General features: G+C 38.8%; 1 long non-coding RNA gene across 1 annotated transcript in view; it reads left to right on the plus strand.

The window, feature by feature from the left end:
- LOC109436076 (uncharacterized) overlaps positions 1-15,632 on the plus strand; it is a 34,681-nt gene extending 19,049 nt beyond the window's left edge. Inside the window, exons 5-6 of the long non-coding RNA XR_016019926.1 lie at positions 13,915-14,016; positions 15,479-15,632. This is a non-coding gene — a long non-coding RNA (uncharacterized LOC109436076). The remainder of the gene's footprint in view (positions 1-13,914; positions 14,017-15,478) is intronic.
- Positions 15,633-21,118: the final 5,486 nt, after the last annotated feature.

Consider the following 21,118-nt stretch of genomic DNA (forward strand, 5'->3'; position numbering starts at 1 on the left):
TAAAATAAAAATGTAATACTTGATTATAGTGAAAAATTCAGAAATACAGTAACAAAATAAATATTTCAAATCTTAACCCAACTTTCTAGAAATATATCCAATATTATCGAATTGATTTGCATAATTTCAGCCTATATCTATTTACAATCATTCAATTACATCTAATATATGAGCATGGATACAGAATGCCCAGCGTTCATCAGTACAATCCATATAACACTCATCACTCATCTTGTAAGATAATATTTAAGTATATGTGTGCATAATTACAAACAATAATACAGTATACATTTTTCCTTTTACACAATTAAGATCACATCATATACAGTGTTCCAGTCCCTCAATTCATTACTTACCCTCAAATTATAACAATATTCCATACAGTTATTCTCAAAGTGCCTGCTATTTATGTTTTTATAGATTTTTTAAAAACTACTGTTTATTCTGATTGAAAAGCTAATATATTCTTTTGCAAAGTTTAGAAAAATTTTAAATGATAAATAAACTTATTTACTTTTATCCCTCATAAAATTACATGTATAAAAATTTAGGTGCATTTCATTTTATGTATATATAATATTTATATTTCACATAAAAGTGGAATTGTTTTCTATACAGTTTTATATATAATATTTCCGCATTAGTCATGTTATGATCATTACATGTTTTTATTCCAAAAATTATCCAAAAAATGGAAGTCTAAACAGGCTAATCCTATTCCTCAGACCTAATGACTCCTTAATTTAATAAGCAATATGATTTAATTTAAATAGTGTTAGGTTGGTGCAAAAGTAATTGTGGTTTAAAAGGTTAAAAATAATTGCAGGAGCAGCAGGTTGTCTTATCTTAGTTAGAGCGTGGTGCTCTTAACAACAAGGTTGCCAGTTCGATCCCCACAAGGGCCACTGTGAGCTGCGCCCTCCACAACTAGACTGAAACAACTACTTGACTTGGAGCTGATGGGTCCTGGAAAAACACACTTAAATTGAAAAGTTTAAAAAAAATAATTGCAAAAACCGCAATTACATTTGTACAAACCTAATAGTAGAAACTCAAATTTTAATCTACCCATAGATAGATGTAAATATTTTTATAACAAAATATCAAATATATGTACATTTGTTTCACTTCCTGGATTGATTTATGGGCTTTTAGTCCCTTTTTTCCCTCAATGGCTTGGATATTACATTTTCTTTTCCTATTTTAATGTTCATATAGAATTCTTAACAAACTGAAACTATATTTTCCTACCAATAACTAAACTGGATCAATATCTCTGTCGTCTTCTTTTTAAGAGCTCAATGTATCACTTTAACAAGAACAGATTCGTTGTCACCACATGACACTCTTCTTCCTCCCATCTCTCATGTTAATATTTTTGGTAATTTAATTTCTAGCTTATCAAAAGTGTAAACTATGTAATTATTATCTTTTTTGATAGTTAATGTTTATTTGTGTATACCAGTATTCTATACCAATTTCTTTGCTTACTTTTGTCCTTTGAATCCAATTACTTTCTTTTGTTATTTTTCTGTTAGTTGGATCCATCCTTTAGTATATTTTTCACCTAGGGTCTCTGGGCATTGATCATTGAATCCCTTATTTGTCTGATCATAACTATATTTTGTCCTCATTCTTGAAGGTTAACTAGGTACTGACATAGATCTAGATTTAAAGATATTTTTGAAGATATGACTCCAGTCATGCAACAAGGGTTGATTGTCTACTGTGTGCCAGGCACTGTTCTGGGGACTGAATCTATCAGAGGAAAATCAATAAACAAACAGCTCTTACTTTCTCCACCCAATCAAAAGAGAAGTGAGATATCACCTTGACCCTTATTCTTGCAAATTTGATCTATTTTTTTTCTGGGAATGAATCTCAGTGTACAGACTCTAGTGTGCAAGAAATATACTAGAATTAACTTCTGTTTCTTTTCTTATTTTATTCCCATCCCTCCACCCCACTCCCCTTTGGCAATGATCAGCTTGTTCTCTATATCTATGGGTCAGTTTCTGTTTTGTTTTATTTATTCATTTGTTTTTTTAGATTCCATAAGTTAAACCATATGGTATTTGTTTTTTTCTGTCTGACTTATTTCACTTGGTATAATACCCTCTAGATCCATCCATGTTGTTGTAAATGGCAAGATTTCATTTTTATTGCTGAATAATATTTCATTATAGACAGAGGGTGCCAATAAGTATATATACATTTTAAGAAAGGAAAAACACTGTATTATTAATATATACAGATAACAAAAGATGAATACAAGTCACGTTTGACTTCTGCAATTACAAGAGGTGCTCAAAGTGGTTACCATCAGCGTCCAGACATTTCTGATTACAGCAAAACTACTGCTTGAGCAACGTTGACAAAAGTGTTAACAGCGCTTAAAATGTATACATTTTTTTGACACCCCCGGTATATACCACATCTTCTTTATTCCTTTATCTATCAGTGGACACCTAGGTTGCTTCCATATCTTGGCTATTGTAAATAATGCTGCAATGAACATAAGGTTACATATATCTTTTCAAATTAGTGTTGGATTTCTTTGGATAAATACCTAGAAGTGGAATTGCTGGATCACATGGCAGCTCTATTTTTAAATTTTTGACAAATCTCCATGCAGTTTTCCAGAGTGACTGCACCAATTTGCAATCACACCAACAGTGCACAAGGGTTCCCTTTTTTCTACATCCTCAACAATAACTGTTATTTGTTGATTTGTTGATAATAGCCATTCTGACCAGTGTGAGGTGATATCTCATTGTGGTTTTAATTTGTATTTCTCTGATGATTAGTGATGTTGCGCGTCTTTTCATATGTCTGTTGGCCATGTGTATGTCCTCTTTGGAGAAATGTCTGTTCAGGTCCTCTGCCCATTTTTTTTTTAATTGGATTTTTTTGGTGTTAATTTGTATGAGTTACTTATATATTTTGGGTATTTAACCCCTTATCGGATGTATCATTTCTGATTATCTTCTCCCATTCAGTAGGTTGTCTTTTCATTTTGTCGATGGTTTCCTTCACTGTGTAAAAACATTTTTAGTTTGATGTAGTCCCATTTGTTTATTTTTTCTTTTGTTGCCCTTGCCTGAGGAGATATATCCAAAAAGAAGTTGCTAAGAGTGATGTTAAAAAATTTACTGCCTGTGTTTTCTTCTAGGAGTTTTATGGTTTCAGGTCTTACATTTAAGTCTTAAAAGTTTGATAGTTTTATGTTTGACGTATAGATCTATTATCCTCTTTTAGTTAATTTTTGTATAAAGTGTGAGGTTTCTGTCAAGATTCATTTCTTTGCATATGGATGCCCAATTGTTCCAACACCATTTGTTGAAGACTATCCTGCCTCCAGTGAATTTTTTTTTGCAACTTTGTAAAAAATCAAATGTTGGTATTTGTGTAAATCCATTTCTGAACTCTCTATTCTGCTCCATTGATCTATGTGTCTGTTCCTTTGCCAATACCACACTGTCTTGAGTACTGTAGATTTACTGTAATTCTAAAAATTGAGTCGTGTGATTCCTCTAACTTTATTTCTCCTTTTCAAAGTTCTTTTAGCTGTTAGCTAAATTGATGTTAACTATAGTTTTGGGGTTTGTTTGTTTGTTTGTTTTTGCTTTTTTGTAAATGCCCTTATCAGGTTGAGGAAATTCACTTCTATTCCTAGTTTGTTGACTGTTTTCATCACAAAATGGTGTAGATTTTGTCAAATGCCTTTTCAACATCCATTGACATGATCCTGTGGTTTTCTTGGTCCTAATTCTCCATAATTCTCTGTATCCGTGTCCCTGTTCCAGGTGACTTTACAGTTCTTCCCATTGAGAGGTTGAGTCTATTTCTACACCCCTGAAGCTAAGCTGGCCTTAGGGCTTTCTTTGGCCCACAGGACAGTAGTAAATGTGATTCAAGCAGAGGCTTGAGTCGAGCTTACATATACTGCTCTTGGGAAACCTAAGCCTCAGCCAGCCTGCCAGAGGCAAGACAGCAGTAGCCCCTCTTAGAGCTACCAGCCTGCCAACTGCCAGATATGCGAGCAAGGCCATCCTGTACCCCCCAGTCCCAGCTGAGCAGGCCCACACCACAGCCTCCCAGCTGGCCTACAGAATCATGAGAAATAATGTAATGTTTATTGTAAGTCACTAGGCTGTTTGGTATGTGACAAAAGCCAGCTAATACACAATTCTTTAAATCATTTATATAACACCAACATAAAAATTGAAAAAGCTTATATATATGTATTAAGGAGGGTGCAGCTCACAGTGGCCCATGCAGGGATCAAACTGGCAACCTTGGTGCTACCAGCACCGCACTCTAACCAACTGAGCTAACCAGCCACCCCCTGAAAAATATATTTTTAAGTAACCTCTTGCTATCATTCAAGCATTATCAAAAAATATTTTTGCATAGAGCTTCTTATTTGATGTGAAGGAAAAGTTAGTTTCATTAGTTTCAGGAACAAGGCAAGGATATCTGCTCTTGCCATTTCTATTCATCTATTCTACATTGTAGTGGAGGTGTTAGCCAGGACAATCAGAAAAACAAACAAACAAACAAACACCCCAGGAGATGGAGGATTCAAGGCATGCATCCTGGAAAGGAAGAGGTAAAACTGGCTTTATTCATAGACAACATGATCTTATATATAGAAAATCCCATCCTAAATAATGTGTTGAAAAAAAGTACTAAAGTACTACAACTTATAAGTGATTTAAGGAAGGTTTCAGGATCAACATACAAAATCAATTGCAGTTCTGTATACTAGCAATGAATAATCCAAAAGTAAAGTTAAGGAAACAATGCACTGACAATTGTATCCAAAAGCATAAAATCTTTAGGGATAAATTTAACAAGAGAAATTCAAGATATGTGCACTAAAAACTTAAAACATTGGGGCCGGCCCGGTGGCTCAGGTGGTTAGAGCTCCATGCTCCTAACTCCGAAGGCTGCCAGTTTGATTCCCTCATGGGCCAGTGGGCTCTCAACCACAAGGTTGCCAGTTCAATTCCTCGAATCCCGCAATGGATGGTGGGCTCCGCCCCCTGCAACTAAGATTGAACATGGCACTTTGAGCTGAGCTGCCTCCCGGATGGCCCAGTTGGTTGGAGCGCGTCCTCTCAACCACAAGATTGCCAGTTCGACTCCCACAAGGGATGGTGGGCTGTGCCCCCTGGAACTAGCAACGGCAACTGGAGCTGAGCTGTGCCCTCCACAACTAAGATTGAAAGGACAACAACTTGACTTGGAAAAAAGTCCTGGAAGTACACACTATTCCCCAATAAAAAGTCCTGTTCCCCTAAAAACTTAAAACATTGCTGAGAAATTTTAAAAGACATAATAAATGGAGAAAAAAGTCAAATTCATGAGACTCAATATTGTTAAGATGGCAATTCTCCTAAAATGGACCTATAGATCCAGTGAAATCCCTAAGAAAATCCCAGAAGGCTTTGTTGTAGAAATTGACAAGCTAAACCTAAAATCATATGGAAGTGCAAAGGACCTAGAATAGCCAAAACAATTCTGAAAAAGAACAAAGTGGGAGGACTACACGAATTCAAAATTTACTATATTCCCCAAACTGTCTTTTCTAGCCCCATGGCAATATTGCAGTTGCCAATTTGTGCTTTCTAATCTCCGTCCCCTTCTCCCTCATCCCCACCCCCGTCCCATCTAGCAACCATCAGTTTTTCCTCTATATTTCTGAGACTATTTCTGTTTACTTTGCTCATTTATTCAGTTCTTTAGTTTCCACATGTAAATGAGGTCTTATGGTATTTGTCTTTCTCTGACTGACTTATTTCACTTAGCATAATGTTCTCTAGGTCCGTCCATATCATTGCAAATGGTAGGATTTCATTCTTCTTTATAGCCGAGTAATACTTCATTGCATAAATGTACCACAGTTTTTGTGGGGTTTTTAAAAAGATTTTATTGGGGAAGGGGAAAAAGGACTTTATTGGGGAGGATGTGTATTTCTAGGACTTTTTATTGGGGAACTGTAGTGTGTTTTTCCCAGGACTCATCAGCTCCATCCAAGTTAAGTTGTTGTGCTTTCAATCTTAGTTGTGGAGGGTGCAGCTCAGCTCCAGGTCCAGTTGCTGTTGCTAGTTGCAGGGGGCGCAACCCATCATCCCTTGCAGGAGTCGAACCAGCAACCTTGTGGTTGAGAGCCCATGCTCTAACCAACTGAGCCACGCATCCGCCCCTACCACAGTTTCTTAATCCAGTCATCTACCAATGGGCATTTCATGTTTCCAAGTCTTGGCACATGTCTCATTAGGGAGACCATTTCATGGATTGTGTAGATGCCTGACCACTGCACTGTACACTTGAAGCTGAAACTGAATAATATTATATGTCAACTGTAATTTTATATATATATATATATAATCACGGGATATGGAGTACAGCATAGAGAATAGACTCAATGAAATTGTAATAGATATATATGATGTCAGAGGGGCAATAGATTGGGGGAGGGGCTTATCACTTTGTGAGGGGTGAAATGTCTATTACATTGTTTTGTATACCTGAAACTAATAAAAGAAAAAGGAAAAAAAAACTTACTATAACCCAACAATAATCAAGACAGTGTGGTATTGGCATGAAGATAGGCATATACATTGAGGTAATAAAGTCTAGAAATAACCCCTACATTTATGGTCAATTGATTTTGACAAAGGTACTAAGATTATTCAATGGGGGAAAAGACAGTCTTTCCAACAAATGGTGCTGGGACTGTTGGATATCCCTACGCAAAAAGTAAATTTAGACTGTTATCTCAAGGAAACGACTAGAAGCAATCTTGGAGGAATGAAGGGAAGAAGAAATGGGAGCCAGGTACCCAACACACTGGAGTGTCCTGGGGGCAGCAGGAGCTGAGAGGACGTCTAAGAAAGTAAATGTCCTGTGTTTCATGTTACATTGTCTGTGTGGCCCAGGGTTATCATCCTTCTTCTGTGGCCCCACAAACACATACGTAGAACCAGAAAAGTACAGGAATTTTGGAAATGTGATATTTGCTGCCAAGAAGTAAATAATATATAATGTAACAGTATAAGAAACCGATGATGATGATGACAAAAAAATGTAGGAAAATTTGAACTCTTGGCTAAGGGGGCCTTGTTTAATTAACTACATGGGACTTAATCGCAACTGCCTGCGTCAAAATTTTGTTCTTTGGCGGCCTCATTCTTTGCATGCTACCCTTTCTTAATCCTGTTTCCAAAATGTATGTGTCTCTGGTTAGAGCGTGTTCAAGGGAAATAGCTTTGTATGCCTGTATTGGGTCACCCTGATTCTGCTCTTCCTCTTATACCACTGTGCCCTTCTTCAGTGATCAATTTCTGGAGAGAAGAGGCCACGCCTCTTTCATTGCCCTTACACATTGCCTGGCAAACTGCTACATGCAACAAGGTTATATATATATATTTATTTTTTATTTTTTTATTTTTTTGAAAATCAATTTCTAATCCCTTTGGAATCACTGGAGAACTGCAGCCAAGCAAAGGTGGTAGAACTCAGTGGCTGATTAAGGCCTAAAAGGTATGAGTTTCTACTGTGAAGAATTCAAACACACATGTCAACTGCTTAGTAAAGGAATTCATTAAAAGGATGAATATTCAGCAAGATCCCAATGTTTTCCCCTTTGACTGCAATCAAACATTGACTTTGGTTATTCACCCAGAAGGTGGCAGTAGGAGTCTCTTCTTAGCTCACCGTTGCCAAGGGGGAAGAAGGGGAACAGTGGGGGGCAAGGGGAGCAGCAGGGGGCAAGAGGAGAAGCGAGGAGCTGGGGGGCAGGGGGAGGCAGGTGAAGCAGCGGGGAGCAGGGGGGCAGGGGGAGGCAGGTGAAGCAGCGGGGAGCAGGGGGGCAGGGGGAGGCAGGTGAAGCAGCGGGGAGCAGGGGGCCAGGGGGAAAGGGGAGGCAGGGGAGCAGCAGGGGGCAGGGGGAGCTGGAAGGAAGGGGAAACAGGGGGGCTCCTCCCCACCGGTGGCCCAATTAGAAAGCCAGTGATTTAACACAAGGCCGAGAAGACTCACAGGGTCAGGCCTGGGGTTCTCTTTGTTCCACCTCTTTTCCCATGCAGAGAACTGAAAGAGAAAAAAATGCTGAATGACAAGAATTAATGGTGTCACACAAATACCATCAAAGACAATTTAAGAATTGCTCTTCTCTGTTCGAAATGAATGAAGAAGACAGAAGAGTGGTGGTTCCTTTTTTACCATTAACTACTCTAAAGTTGGAACGAGTGGTGGACAGTGTTTTTTACTGCATAGTCATTCAGCTCACAAATGTACAGTTCAGAGATATTTTTGAGGCAAGTTTGCTACAAATTACATAGTTTCGATTAATCATCACCATAACCTTAGTTATAATTATAACCTTGTTTGTAATCTCCAAATGCCAATATGCCTACAATGACTATAGAACTGTTGTTTTGAATCTTTTTAAAATTACACTTTTTAGAGCAGTTTTAGGTACACAGCAAAATTGAGCAGAAATTGTGCAGGGTTCCCATCTACTCCCTGACCCCACACCCACAGCCTCACCCACTACCAACACCTTGCCAGCATTTGTGCTGCCAGTGCTCTGGATTCTGGTCATTCTAATAAGTGGTATCTTATTGTTTTTTAATTTGCATTTTCCTGATGACATATGATGTAGAGAATCTTTTCATATGTTTATTTTCCATCTCCCTATCTTCTTTGGTGAGATGTCTGTTCAGGCCCATTTTTTAATCAGATTGTTCATTTTCTCTTTAAAACATTTTATTACTATATTTTAAACTGAGATGTAATTGACATATAACTATTAGTTTTAGGTGTACAACATACTAATTTGATATATTTGATACACTGAAAAATTATTACCATAAGTTTAATTAACTTGCTTTCTTATTGTTGAGTTTTCAAGTATTTTTTGAAATTTTAGATAACAGCCCTTTATCAGATATGTCTTTTGTAAATATTTTCTCCCAATCTGTGGTTTGTCTTTTCATTATTTTGATCATCTTTTCAAAAAGAAAAGGAGATTAGCAACTTCTAAACCTTTCTTTTCAGTTGAAACAAAATTCCTGCAGTAGTAATATGTGGCGGTGAAGAGTGGGGCTCCAGAGTCAGTCAGCTTGGGTTTGAATACTAGTTCTGCAGCTTCCTAGCTATGCAAATTATTTAATGTCTCCGTGCCACACTTTCCTCATCTTTATTTTTTTCTATTTATTTATTTAGACATTCAATATTATCTTACATTAATTTCAGGTGTACACATAGTGGTTAGACATTTATATAATTTAAGAAGTGATCCCCCTGACTAATGACTAGTCTAGTACCCACCTGGCATTATACATACCATGTTCCCCCGAAAATAAGACCTAGCCGGACAATCAGCTCTAATGTGTCATTTGGAGCAAAAATTAATATAAGACCGAGTATTATATTATATTATATTATATTATATTATAAATAAGACCAGGTCTTATATTAATTTTTGCTCCGGCTAGGTCTTATTTTCAGGGAAACAAGGTAGTTATTAGTGTATTATTGACTACATTCCCTATGCTTTACTTTATGTCCCCATGACTATTTTGTAACAACCAATTTGTATTTCTTAATCCCTTCACCTTTTTCACCCTGCCCCTAAACCCCTTGCCATCTAGCACCCCAGTAAGTCTAGCACCCATCTGACACCATACATAGTTATTATAGTATTATTGACTATATTCCTTATGCTGTACCCTGCACCCCCATAACTCCTTTGTAACAACCAATTTGTACTTCTTAATCCCTTCCCCTTTCTCATTCATTCCCAACCCCCCTCGCATCTGGCAACCGCCTCCTCATCTTTAAAATGGGGATTATAATAGTGTTTACCTCATAGGGTTGCTGTGAAGATTAAATCAATTAACATAAATATAAGAGGTTTAAAGCGGGCCCTGAAACCTTTGTGTATTATAAAATTATTTAGTAATAATTTCAATATTTAAATTATTTGATTAGAACAAAAGCTACAGTTTGTAGAGTTTCAGAGATGTGAGTGAAAAGCAATGGTGGAAATCTCTAGGTTGAAGGGCATGCTGATTGAGGTCATTCTCCACTGAGCAGCACGAGTTCTGTTTTGGAAACCGCATCAAAGCTACTTTGGTTTTTGCAAAGCATTTTCCATCCATTTTGAACAGAAGGCCACAACACTCATGGAGAATTGGATCTATTAGCAATTAGGGAGATAGAGAGAAATCTGCCATGCTAACTTGCTGTGGGAAAAGTGAGAATGAAGTAAGCTGAGTTGAGACGTCTAGAGGACTCTGCACAAATCACTTTACTCTTCTATGATGGAGTTATATATTAACCATGTTTTCTTTTTCTGTATTTTTTCTGTATTTTATAGCTTATGTATTTTATGCTTTGACATTTGGGAGCCTTGCTAATCCTGGAGAGACTGCCCCTTCCAAGGCTAGCTAATTCCTTAAGACAGCAAACAACTAGATCTCGAGCCCGCCTTTTATGCAAACCAACAAATCACAAATCCATACCTTCAACGCCTCTTTTATCTGACTTTCCTGCATTTTTGAACAACTACGGACACTAAATATGTATCAATCTTTTCCTATATCTATGTATACTAAGAATTTCATAACAACTGATCCAAAGAGGATTTTTCTCCTTATACTCTGGTTCTCTAGTTGCGATGTTGAAGCAATGTGCCAAATTTGCTTTTATTTTCCCTAATTAAAGACATGATATTACCTATCCTTATTAGCAAAGAACAAAAGATACATTACAGAAGGAAAAGAAAAATGAAAAATAGGATAGTCCTTTTCCTTTCAGGATTACAAAAAGAACACAAAGCATTAAACTCCATACATTTCCAATATCCTGAAACACAGAAACCTTTCCTCAAAGTTCTAATGATGTATCATAGAATTGTACACTAGAAATTATATAATGTATTAACCAATGTCACCCCAATCAATTTAATTCAATTTTTTAAAAGTTCTAATTCTACTCCCTCTAAACTTTCCTCTAGCTTATCCACCTGCCCTCAGACTGCACAGCAGGTGGAGAGCTGTGCTATTTGGCCTCCAGCTGAAGTGAATGTGGCTGAGGTAAACTACAGATGCTTGCAGCCGTGAAATCTGAAACTATTAAATCAGGAAACTCTGAAGTAGGCTCTGGGACAAACTATTGCTGTACACATTTATAAGGAAGCAATACATTATCTACCACACACATATATACCTTTTTCCATCTTTTGGTCTGATCTGCCCCGAGCACTGTGGAGGGAGCATAGAAATATGAGTCACTCACTATTATTGTCCTCAAACTGCTTCCAGCCTTCTTGGGAGTTCAGCCCTGTACTGTCCAAAGAGGGAAGTGGCTGAGCAAGGACCTGAGCTGGGAGTCTGGAGGGAAGGGAATGTGTGACCGAGGAGGGCAGGTTCCATGGAGGACCCAGGCTTGAGAAAGTGAGAGCAGGGAGAAGGGTACAAGCGGTGAGCAAAATGCACTGGAAATACTGACGAAAAAAATAAGTCACTTGTATTAATACACACTTGTAAATAATAACTCACTCACAAGTAAAATGTGTGTTTATCCTATTCATCAGCATCTGACTCTAAAGGTGTCAGGTTCGATTCTCCAGTTCATAATTTATATTCATGTGATTTTTCTCATGCACATTTGAATTGAGAAAGTAATTTTAACAAACCAGACTTTATTTGCCTCATCTCCGATGACATCAGTAGATTTTCCTTCCCTCAGTTGCCCTCCCTCCACGTCACTGTCCAGCCCAGGGCACACTGCATTACCCTCAATTGTTCTCTGGATTGTTTGCCCAACTAGCAGTGAACCCACCAGGCAGAACTCAATTATTTCTGTCCCCTGCCCTCCACCCCAGGGGGCTCAGCACTGGGCGGAGACCCCTAAGTAAGCAGTCACACTGTGTGTGATGGGAGATTATAGGGAGTTCTGGAAACCTTTGGAGTGCATCAGTTACACATTCATTTACTCGTTCATCCAACTGCTATTTCTTTTGTTTGTTTGAGGTCTTTTTTTCATTATTGAGGTAATATTGGTTAATAACATTATATAAGTTTCAGGTATACAACATTATAATTCGATATCTGTATACACTATAGTGTGCTCACCACCAGAATTCCAGTTTCCATCCATTACCATACAATTGACCCTCTTTACCCATTTTGCTCTCTCTCCTCCACCCACTTTCCCCTCTGTTAACCACCAGTCTGCTTCCCATATCTATGATTTTGTTTAGTTTTCTTTGTTCATTTGTTTCTTTTTTTGTTTGTTTTATATTCCACATATGAGTGAAATAAGATTTTTGTCCTTTTCTGTCAGACTTATTTCACTTAGTATAATACCCTCAAGGTCCATCCAGTTGCCACAAATGGTAATATTTTATCCTTTTTTAAGGCCGAGTAGTATTCCTTTGTATGAGGTCAGACAATTAAGTTTGCGAACTCACCCTAGAAAAAGTGCTACATACCTCATTGCTGAATATCATTACGGTCACCTTTGAAGTACTCCCCTTGGGAAGCTATGCACCGAAGCCAGTGCCTAGTCCACCCTTCAAAGCAATTTTGGAACTTTTTTCTGGAATGGCCATCAGAGCTGTTGTCAAATTACCCTTGATGTCCTGAATGTCATCCAAATGTCTTCCTTTCAATATTTCCTTTACCTTCGGGTAAAAAAAGAAGTCATTGGGGGCAGATCAGGTGAGCAGGGAGGGTGTTCCAATACAGTTACTTGCTTACTGGCTAAAAACTCCCTCACAGACAGTGCCCTGTGAGCTGGTGCATTGTCCTGCTGCAAGAGCCATGAATTGTTGGCAAAAAGTTCAGGTCATCTAACTTTTTCACGTAGCCTTTTCAGCACTTCCAAATAGTAAACTTGGTTAACTGCTTGTCCAGTTGGTACAGATTCGTAATGAATAATCCCTCTGATATAAAAAAAGGTGAGCAACATCATTGCAACGAGTTCGCGGACTTAATTGTCACACCTCGTAGAAACCTACCATATCTTGGTGTGTTTTTTTAATTTACTTTTTTCTTTCTTTCTTTTTTTCCCAAGTCAAGTTGTTGTCCTTTCTATCCTAGTTGTGGAGGGTGCCATTCAGCTTCAAGTTGTTGTCCTTTCAGTCTTAGTTGTGGAGGGCGCAGCTCAGCTCCACGTCCAGTTGCCGTTGCTAGTTGCAGGGGGCGCAGCCCACCATCCCTTGCGGGGGTCAAACTGGCAACCTTGTGGTTGAGAGGACGTGCTCCAACCAACTGAGCCATCTGGGAGCTCAGCGGCAGCTCAGCTCAAGGTGCCGTGTTCAATCTTAGTTGCAGGGGGCAGAGCCCACCATCCCTTGCAGGACTCGAGGAATTGAACTGGCAACCTTGTGGTTGAGAGCCCACTGGCCCATGTGGGAATCAAACCGGCGGCCTTCAGAGTTAGGAGCATGGAGCTCTAACTGCCTGAGCCACCGGGCTGGCCCTACCATATCTTCTTTATCCATTTGTCTGTCAGTGGACACCTAGGTTGCTTCCATATCTTGGCTATTGTAAATAATGCTGCAATAAACATAGGAGTGCATATATCTTTTCAAATTAGAGTTTTCATATTCTTTGAATAAATACCCAGAAGTGGAATTGCTGAGTCATATGGTAGTTCAATTTTTAATGTTCTGAAGACTCTCCATACTGTTTTCAATAGTGGCTGCACCAATTTACATTCCCATCAAGAGTGAATCAGTGTTCCCTTTTCTCCATATCCTCTCTAAAACTTATTTTTTGTCTTTTTGATGATAGCTATTTTAACAGGTATAAGATGACATCTCATTGCAGTTTTGATTTGCATTTTCTTGATGATTAGTGACATCCAACATCATTTCATTTGTCCCAACAGCTATTTCATGGACATCTTCTGCACACGTGAAACTGGGAAATAAGGCCGGCAATTTGTCAATTACAGAGGCGGAACACACGAGTTTGTAGTAAATGTGACGGGGTACGTTCAGGGGGCTGCGGGAGCACAACAAGAGGCACAGAACCTGAATTCGGGGTGTCAGGGTAGAAGTCCCAGGGAAAGTGAGGTCTCAGCTGAGATCCGAAGGATGAATAGGAGTTTAATAGATGAATGAGGTTAGGGGATAGGGATGCTGGGGGCCCGATTTTAAAAGACATTCTCAGCTTTATTTGTGTTGGCTGTATGTCCTTGAGCAAACGAGTCACCTAAATTCTCTGAATTTCAGTTTCCTTAGTAGTAAAATGGGGACAAAAGTATCTACATTGTGGATTTGTTGTGAGAGGTTAAAGGAGAGAATGTATGTAAAACATTTGGCAGAACATTGGCATGTAGTAGATGTTCAATAGACATCCAATGGAGTACAGACGCCTGAGTCATTCATCAGGTCATTCCCCCTGAATTAAAGCAGGGACAGAGCTCTTGTTTGGGGGCAAAGATTCAATTTGAGATCCAATTCACTTTGGCTTTGCAAACTGAGTGGATTAGACTAAGAGTGGACTAGGAAGGCACCAAGAGTTCTGCTATCAATGACAGGTGACCAATCCAGCAGGTGGTTAGTACAGATGCAGGCCATCAGACACCAAGTAATTGTGTTTTACAAGTTATATATTAGAGGCCGGCCCGGTGGCTCAGGCTGTTGGAGCTCCATGCTCCTAACTCCGAAGGCTGCCGGTTCGATTCCCACATGGGCCAGTGGGCTCTCAACCACAAGGTTGCCAGTTCAACTCCTCGACTCCCACAAGGGATGGTGGGCTCTGCCCCCTGCAACTAAGATTGAACATGGCACCTTGAGCTGAGCTGCCACTGAGCTCCCAGATGACTCAGTTGGTTAGAGCGTGGGCTCTCAACCAGAAGGTTGCCAGTTCGACTCCCGCAAAGGATGGTGGGCTGCGCCCCCTGCAACTAATAACTGGCAACTGGACCTGGAGCTGAACCATGCCCTCCACAACTAAGACTGAAAGAACAACAACTTGAGTTGGAAAAAATCCTGGAAGTACACACTGTTCTCCAATAAAGTCCTGTTCCCCTTCCCCAATAAAATCTTAAAAAAATAAAAAGTTATATATTAGACCAAAAGGGAAATTGCTCCTGAAAGTTCCAATTCGTGGACACAGGGCTGCACTAAAGAAATCTCTACCCCAAGGCTGGGGAAGGGGCGGCTGATGGTGCTCTGGTCAGTCTAGTCATTACCTCATGTCACCAGCAGTAGTTTCCTGTTCTAATAAGAGGGCAGATTTGGTGTCTTTTAGGGTCCTTAATTTCACTGTCTGGAAGTGAGTGGATCAGATTTATTCAAGCAGGGAAATTCTCAACTGTGTGCCCAAAACAGAATCAGGATATTGAGATTGAGAAATCCCACATTTTTGCTGTTAGTGAAGTTTGGGAAACATAATTAATTGTATTCTATTTTTTTATTTTTTTTATTTTTTTTTATTTTTTTAAGGAGGGTGCAGTTCACAGTGACCCATGCGGGGATCGAACCAGCAACCTTGGTGTTATTGGCACCACGCTCTAACCGGCTGAGCTAACCGGCGACTCCAATTAATGGTATTTTAAAAGACACAATGATGTAACAATGTCTTTAGAATGAGATAGTGGTTGCCAGGGGCTGGGTGGGGAAGGGGCAGTGGGGGAAGTGGGAGATGTTGGTCACAGGGTACAAACTTCCAGTTATCAGATAACTAAATTCTTGAGATCTAACCTACGTGGTGACTATAGTTAATAATACTGTGTTGTATACTTGAAAGTTGCTAAGACAGTAGATCTTAAGTGTTCTTAAGTGTTCTCACCACACACACACAAAGCAACTCGGTGAGGTGATGGATGTGTTAACTTATTTGTAATCATTGCACAATGTATTGGTATATCAAATCATCAAATTGTATACCCTAAATGTATACAATTTTTATTCATCAATTCTATCCCAATAAAGCTGGGGGGGAAATGAGATGGGTTATTAGCTTAACTGATCACAAATTCATCACTTTGGAGCCAAGTAATCAGTAATTGTTTGGTGACTTGCCCATCTTCCTTTCTACATAGAGGCTCTGAGAGGGCAGCAGTTCTGCCCATGTTGTTTGCCATCAGGCTGAACACAGGACAGAGCTGGCGCTCAAAATATTTGTTGAATTGCACCAAAAATAAAATAAAATACCTAGGAATAAATTTAACCAAGGAGGTAAAAGACCTATACTCGGAAAATTGTAAGACACTGAAGAAGATACAAATAAATGGAAGCATATACTGTACTCTGTACTCATGGATAGGAAGAATTAACATCGTTAAAATGTCCATACTCCCCAAAGCAATCTATAGATTCAATGCAATCCCTATCAAACTACCAATGGCATTTTTCACAAAACTAGAACAAATAGTCCTAAACTTTATATGGAACCAAAAAAGTCCCTGGATAACTACAGCAATCTTGAGAAAGAAAAACAAAGTTGGAGGTACCATGCTATCTGATATCAAACTATATACTACAAGGCTATAGTAATCAAAACAGCATGATACTGGCATAAAAACAGAGACATAGATCAATGGAACAGAACAGAGCCCAGAAATAAACTCACACTTATATGATCAATTAATCTATGACAAAGGAGGCAAGTATATTCAATAGGGTAAAGGCACTCTATTCAATAAATGGCATTGTGAAAACTGGACAGATGCATGCAGAAAATGAAATTAGACCACTTTCTTACACCATATAGAAGAATAACCTCAAAATGGATTAAAAAATTAAATGTAAGACCAGAAACTATAAAACTCCTAGAAGAAAACATAGGTGGTAAACTCTGACATTTCTCTTAGTAATATTAGTGTGTGTGTGTGTGTGTGTGTGTGTGTGTGTGTGTATCCTTAGGCAAGGGAAACAAAAGAGAAAATAAACAAATGGGACTGGGTAAAACTAAAAAGTTTTTGCACAGCAAAGGAAACCATCAACAAAATGAAAAGACAACCTACTGATTGGAAGAAGAAGATATTTGCCAATGGTACATCCGATAATTGGTTAATATCAAAAATTTATAAAGAACTCATACAACTTAACACCAAAAACTAATAATAATCCAATTTTAAAATGGGCACATGACCTAAAGAGACGTTTCTCCAAAGAGGACATACAGATGGCCAATAGACACATGAAAAGATGCTCCACATCACTATTCATCAGAGAAATGCAAATTAAAACAACAATGAGCTATCACCTCACTCCTGTCAGAATGGCCATCATCAATAAATCAACAAACAAGTGCTGTTGAGGATGAAGAGAAAAGGGAACCCTAGTGCACTGTTGGTGGGATTGCAGATTGGTGCAGCCACTATGGAATACAGTATAGAGGTTTTTCAAAAATTAAAAATAGAACTACCTTATGACCCAGCAATTCCACTTCTGGGTATTTATGTGAAAAAATTCAAAACACTAATTCAAAAAGATATATGTACCCCTATGTTCACTGCAGCATTATTTACAATAGCCAAGACATGGAAGCAACCTAAGTGGCCATCAACATATGACTGGATAAAGAAGAGGTGTTACATATATACAATGGGATATTACTCAGCCACAAAAAAAGAATGAAATTTTACCAACTGCATCGACATAGATGGACCTAGAGTGTATTATGCTAAGTGAAATAAGTCAGGCAGAGAAAGACAAATACCATATAATTTCACTTATATGTGGAAACTAAAGAATGGTATAAATGAACAAACAAAACAGAAATAGACTCATAGATACAGAGAGCAAACTGATTGCTGCCTGATGGGACGGAGAGTTGGGGACTGGGTGAAAAGGTGACGGGATTAAGAAGTGCAGATTTGTAGTTACAAAATAGTCATGGGGATGTAAAGCAAAGCATAGGGAATATAGTCAATAATATGGTAATAACTGTATATAGTGACAGGTGGGTATTAGACTAGTCAGGGGGATCACTTCTTAAATTATATAAATATCTAACCACTATGCTGTACACCTGAAACTAATTTAAATGATATTAAATGTCAACTGTAATTGAAAAATTAAAGAAAATATTTGTTGAATGGCTGAATGTTGATGAGACAGATCTAACACATTCTATAAATTTTAGATTGGTTCTTCAGCATAACTGGGTTGCCTGAAAGCAGATAGTTGCATTATTCCTCAATGTTCCTCTCCTGCCTAAGGTCGAATCCTGAACTCTTGTGTGATAACTTCACTGAATTATTTTAGAAAAATAATTGGATATCGAGGATAGGGGTGTCACCTACCAAATCTCTTCAATAACGCCACAATATTATATTAGGCTTTTCCCCTGAGACCCCCAATAAATCCATGGCTCCATGATCTGCGTGTGAGTGCGCATATAAAGTACAGACACACATTTGTTTGAAGAAGTGCCATGTAAAGGTTGTGTAACTGTTAGGTGCCTTTTCAACTCATTAACTGAGTGTCTGGAAATTTTTCAGCCTGTGGTTCAGCTTTCCCTCTATAAAGTGGCAATGTATTTCAGTTTCCTATTTCAATGAAGATGTATAAGAATTACTGTGATATCAGTTTCCAGGATGAAAAATGCCACTTGACCACAGGGAATAACTTTGGCAATATTGTTCAAATGTAAGGTATTTTCCTGAAAATAAGACCTAACCAGAAAATAAGCCCTAGCATGATTTTTCAGGATGCTCATAATATAAGCCCTACCCCCAAAAATAAGCACCAGTTAAGATCATCAGCCAGATGGATGCATTTAGTACATCTATTTCAACACACGATGGACGTATTGAATTATAAAATAATAATATTAATATTAATTAAATATAAATAATATTATTGACATTAACACTTAAAATAAATGATAATATAAATTATAATTAAGCATTTGTAAATACCCAAGCAGGTGCCTTTGGACAAGAGGTAAACACCTACATAAACAGATGAACTCGAGACTTATTGCCGAATGACCAGATTACAGACACAACACATGAATAACGTGCGTACTTGATAACAAACAGATGTGGTTGTGTCTAATATGAATCTTCATAATTCAATATGTCGTGTGTTGTAACGGACGTACTTAATGCACTCGTGTGAAATAAACATTTTCTGAATTTTGGTGCCTGCAATTTTTCGTCGCTTTTGTGTGGACCATCATTCTTAACTGCCATCATTTTTGTTGCCATTCCTGTCTTGTGAGTCTTCAATTAACACTTGACTTAATGATAGATTTAAAGGGAATAATATTTTGACCCCCAGACAAGATGAGTGCAAAAAGAAAGAGCTATTCTGTCGAGTACAAGAAAGGAATCGTGGAAGACTCCAGGACAAGAATCTTATGGCTTTCTGCAAAGAGAAGTTGGATCTCCGAATGGTCCGAAAATAGCGAGCAGAGTACAATAACCTTAGTCAACAGGTGGACGAGGGAAATGCTAAGAAGCGCAAGTGTGGATCGGGTCAGCAACTATTATTTCCTGAGCTGGAAAACATCATCTGTGAATGGATTGCTGACAGGAAAGCAAAGGCTTTGGTTGTGCGCAGGGCTGATATTCAAGCATTTGCTCTTGCAGTGGCACCACAGTTAGAAATATCCCCAGAAGAATTCAAAGCATCACAACACTGGCTGGATGGTTTCCTTCAGCGATATGAACTGTCTCTAAAATCGACAACACTGTTCAAGCTGGAAGATACTGAAGTTATTAAACGTGCGCTTGCATTCAAGTCCTTTGTTGATGGCACCGACTTTTCTAAATACCAGCTCTCCAACATGATTGCTACGGATGAAACTGCAGTGTTTATGGGCCAAGGATCTCAAAGGACCATTGATCAGAGAGGTGTCTCGTCAATCTACATTCCCTCCACTGGTTACAAAGTGCATGTGTTACCTGTATTTTGGCAATTCGTCTAGATGGAAAGAAAGCCCCACCTCTAATTATCACTAAGAAAGATTAGGTTGAATGTGTTTCAGACAATTATGTTCTTGAAACTGAGAAAGCCTGGTGCACATAAGCAGTTATAAGGAAGTGGGTTGATTTAATGCTGCCACTTGTTTTGCGAGGTGGCCAAAGAGGTCTGCTAGTCCAAAGGGATTCAGCCAGCACTCACTGCGCTAAAGACATAAAGAACTTCCTTGCAGAGAGAATAGATCAAATAACGATTCCTGCAGGAATGACTGCCTATCTATCGACTGTTGATATTGCAATAAACAAGCCATTCAAGGACCATTTGTAGATGGAAATCAAGGACTACATTGAAAATAGAATGGAGAAGAATCAGCGTGGAAACTTTGTGAAGCCTAGCCTGCAAGAGGTTGTGACTTGGGTGAAGACTTCATGGGATAAAATCACTGACAGCTGTGTTGCCAGTGCACTACGAGCAGGCTACGTGGACAAAAAGTGCTCATTGAAGGAGAGTGGGCTGGGCTCGAAGTTTCAATGGCCTTACTCACGTGTCTGGCAATTGGTGTTGGCTGTCAGTAGCGATGTCTTGGTTCTCTGGCAAACTCCCTATCATTCTGCAGCAGGCCAGACTATCTTCCTCACATGGAGGGCTCAGGGCAGGGCTCCACTAGGGCCAAAGCAGAAGGCTCTGGAGCTCACATAACAGCACTTCTATTGCATTCTATTGGTCAAAGCAAGTCACAAGGCCAGCCCAGGTTCAATGGGTGAAGAAATAAATTCCGCCTCTGGATAGGGAGGCTGCCCTGCATCTCTGGTGTCTCTTCCTCTTCTTATAAGGACACCAGTCCTATCTGGTTAGAACCCCACTATTATGACCTCATTTAACCTCAATTACCTCCTCAAAGGCGCCATCCCTAAATAGAGTCACATTAGGGGTTAGGGAGCCAACACATGAAGTTTGGAGGGACACAATTTGGCCCATAACATCATCTTTGCAAACAATCTACCCAAATGCATTTAGTTATAAACCAATTATAAGATGTTTTACTCCATTTACTTGTTTTGATTTCAGGTACATGATTTATTTCTTCTGGGAAAATAAATCTTTAGGACGAGGCTCAAAAGCTGTCTGGCCACTAATTGTACGGTAGCCTGGCATCTATTTTTACTCTTTGTAAAACCAAACCACTAGGGTGTTCAGGGCTATCAC

Source organism: Rhinolophus sinicus, chromosome 18, assembly GCF_057876585.1.
Source record: "Rhinolophus sinicus isolate RSI-liver-muscle chromosome 18, RSI-T2T, whole genome shotgun sequence".
Lineage (NCBI taxonomy): Eukaryota > Metazoa > Chordata > Mammalia > Chiroptera > Rhinolophidae > Rhinolophus > Rhinolophus sinicus.